Genomic DNA, 3,760 nt, shown 5'->3' with positions numbered 1-3,760 from the left:
AGAAGCGAATACGTTACCGACATGACCAGCTCCCCGAGTGGCCGAGTGGTTAGCGTATACGGAGTAAGAGGTAACAAGTTCGAATCGCGCCAGAGGTGCAGTTTTTTTTGCTTAGTTTTAATTTCTTTTTTATTTTTTAGCTTTTTTTAATGTAGTTGATGTGCTTCGCTACGTTTTAGGTTTTACTTTTTATCCAAAAGGGCTCATTGGTCAACACTCATGAACAACACACAAGAAATGCACACATTAGGTACCAACCTGAAACACGGTGGCCAACTTTCTTGTGAAACTCATCAAAAATGCATCAAGAAAATGTATAGAAATGTTAATGTGCATGATGAGGAATGTAATTACCATTTAATCAGAAACTCATTAAGCTTTTTTGTAAGGGAAATTTCTGAAGCCCTTCACTACGACTTCTCTCATAAGTCACTGTGGGACATTGAACCCCATACAAAAAAAAAATCTATAGCGACAGCGTAGCAATCAATAAGAAGGAAAGATAATAGGTGTAACCTTAAGAAGCTGAAAAAGAGCAATATCAAACAGAGAGCAAGTAAACGCTAAAGAAATCCTACCCACAATTCACCAGATGATGTTGGTACGAGAAAATGACGTAATGCGATGGGAAGACAGTCAATAGTCGTTAGATATAATGAATGAATCTTTTTAATTGCAAGCAAGCCTAGTAGAAAGCAGGAAAAATATAAGTTCACAGCTGAGATTAGGAGGTTTATCCGAATAAGTTCACAGCTGAGATTAGGAGGTTTATCCGAATAACGTGGGTTCCATCCACACAAGAGAACGTTATTAGATTTTTGGAGATTCCTTCCTCCTGCCGGCGACGTGGTTATGCTTATAGTGAGTAATATATGTAATGCTCAGCATATAAGGTGCTATACAAAAGGGACAACATCATTATATAGCGAATCAACGTTCTATTTAATAATAATAATAATAATTGGTTCGCAGGAAGGAAAAGGTGCTGTATCTGTCACACTTGCTATGTGCGGACACCTGAACTGCGCCGTAAGGGAAGTGAAAGTGGAAAGAGAGAAGGGGGAGCCGTAGTGGAGGGCTAAATAAATTAAAAGTTAAATTGGCTCACAGGAAGGGAAAGGCGCAGTAACTGTCACACTTGCTCTGTGGACACCCGAACCGCGCCGTAAAGGAAGAGAGGAAGGTGGGAATGAAAGTGGAAACAGAGAAAGAGGAGCCGTAGTGGAGGGCTACGGAGTAATTTCGACCACCTGGGGATCTTTAACGTGCGCTGACATCGCACAGCACACGGACGCCACTTCGTTTCGCCTCCATCGAAACGCAGCCGCCGAGGTCGGGTTCGAACCCGGGAACTCCGGCACAGTAGTCGGGCGTCTTACCACTGCACGGAATAATTTCGACCACCTGGGGTCTTTAACGTGCACTAACATCGCACAGCACACGGCCGCCACTTCGTTTCGCCTCCATCGAAACGCAGCCGCCATGGTCGGGTTCGAACCCGGGAATTCCGGACAGTAGTCGGGCGTCTTACCACTGCACCACCCCGGCGGGGAACCAACAGCATTTTCTAACACATTTACGGAGGCAAAATGAAAGAATCAAATGCCGGGCTTGCAACATCATTGATTTATTGACTACCTGAAATAGTAAGCAGTAGCGCAAGACACCATTTAAAAGTCGCACAGGAAAATCTGCTCCTGGTGGAATACTGATTTTGTCGATTGGCTTGCAGTGTTTGCCTTATTATGAATATATCGGCCTACAGTACTGAATTTGAAAGAGAAGGTTTTTTTTTTTATTTCCTTTTTTTGCGCCATAAGCAATTTTTTCTCAATAAAATAAGCGTCTGGCGTCTTTAGGGAGGAGGCTGGTATCAACGAGATGCAGGAGGATAATACATTATTAGAAGATCCCCAGGTGGTCGAAAGCACTCCGGAACCCTCCCCTACGGCACTCCTTTATATCTTTCCTCTTTCACTCCACCTTCCTCTCTTTCCTTACGGCGCTGTTCAGGTGTCCACAGAACAAGCGTGACACTGCGCCTTCCATTCATGTGGACCAGTTATTATTATTATCATTCGTTTTCTTCGTCGGTAACCGTTAATTGCGAGTAGCGGAAGCGGTGCCTTCGGAATAGCCGGCATATTGAAACAAAATTTGCTTCAAGAAATTTCATCTGCAAGACCCTCACATTATTCTCAAATGAAATATTTGCATACTCTTTTAATGCTTCTCAGTTAGGTATAGTGATAATTTCACACGTAATGAGCGGTGTTTTCAGTCTGTCACTTGTCAGTTGAACGTAATCGAAAGAGCATCTTCATGCTGGGCATAACGTCCATTTCATGGCATGCTAGGCACCTGAAATGAAAACGCAATGTTAAAAAAAATTGTAATGTCAAACCCCTTTAATATTTTGCTTCCAGAACGTTTCCGACATCATGCTAAGCAGACTGACCTCCTTCCTTGTATCGTTTCCGGAAACATCTGTGAAAACATCTCTGTAACGGCGACAAAATTATTTTTATGTTAATTCAATGCAAGAGGCAGGAAACTGATTGCGCCAAACACTGCTCAGCCAGTACAAGACTGCGCTTACTCTTCGCACGGCAGTAAGACGAAAACAAACCAGTGCATCGCATTGTTTCTCACAAAATGACGTCGGGCAGAAAAAAAAATGGCCACGATTATGTTACTTCCTGGTTGGTTCACAGGAAGGGAAAGGCGCAGTATCTATCACACTTGCTCTGTGGACACCTGAACCGCGCCGTAAGGGAGGGATGAAGGTGGGAGTGAAGGTGGATAGAGAGAAAGGGGGGCCGTAGTGGAGGGCTGCGGAGTAATTTCGACCACCTGGGGATCTTTAACGTGCGCTGACATCGCACAGCACACGGACGCCACTTCGTTTCGCCTCCATCGAAACGCAGCCGCCGAGGCCGGGATTCGATCCCGGGAACTCCCGCACAGTAGTCGGGCGTCTTACCACTGCACCACCCCGGCGCGGCATTATGTTACTTCCTAATGCGAAATTTGAGCGCAGCTCATCAGCTGTTTCTTCTTTTCGATAAATTGAGGCAAAACGAAGAGGCGTCCGTGTGATGTGCGATGTCAGGGCACGTTAAAGATCCCCAGGGGGTCGAAATTACTCCGTAGCCCTCCACTACGGCTCCCATTTCTGTCTTTCCGCTTTCACTCCCACCTTCCTCCCTTCCCTTACGGCGCGGTTCAGGTGCCCACAGAGCAAATGTGACAAATACTGCGCCTTTCCTTTCCCGTGAACCAATAGAGAAAAAAAAAAGAGGCAAGGATTTCGAGCAAGGCACATAAGCACAGTTACAGCGACTCGCTGACGCCGCTAGCGAGTGAAGCGAGCCTGGAAGCGAGTGAGGACGAGTGATCCGCCGCTGTACGGTTGCTTTCTGCGGATGAAGGATGCGAGCGCTATTGTATCCCCCTCCGGACCGGTCGTCTCGGTGCGCCCGCATACTTGCGGAGCGGGTCGGCGTTTCCGCAACTGGAGAGCACCCTTGCCTCCACTCGGGAAGAGGGGGGGGGGGTCTCCTCTTTCTGCATGGCGGCGACGGTGTTCTACGCAGCACGTTGTGTTGACTAGCTAGCGACGTCAGTCAGTCGCTGCTAGCGCTGCCTCCGGCGACCCCCTTTTTTTTTCCTCGTGTGCTCCGGTAGCTGCGCGCGCTCCTGCCCCCATCATTCGCCGCTGAGTGTACCCCCCCCCCCCCTCCTCCTGCGAGGCTCCGGT

The 3,760-nt window shown here is 47.3% G+C and overlaps 1 non-coding gene across 1 annotated transcript; it reads right to left on the bottom strand.

Moving 5' to 3' along the window:
* Window positions 1-2,928: 2,928 nt before the first annotated feature.
* On the bottom strand, window positions 2,929-3,000 carry TRNAS-ACU (transfer RNA serine (anticodon ACU)). The gene has a single exon. It is a non-coding gene; the product is annotated as a tRNA-Ser (tRNA).
* Window positions 3,001-3,760: the final 760 nt, after the last annotated feature.

Source organism: Amblyomma maculatum, chromosome 1 (assembly GCF_055883805.1).
Source record: "Amblyomma maculatum isolate TAMU_Amacu chromosome 1, ASM5588380v1, whole genome shotgun sequence".
Taxonomy (NCBI): Eukaryota; Metazoa; Arthropoda; class Arachnida; order Ixodida; family Ixodidae; genus Amblyomma; species Amblyomma maculatum.
Note: the sequence above shows the minus strand (reverse complement) of the source record. Positions and strands in the feature narration are given on the sequence as shown.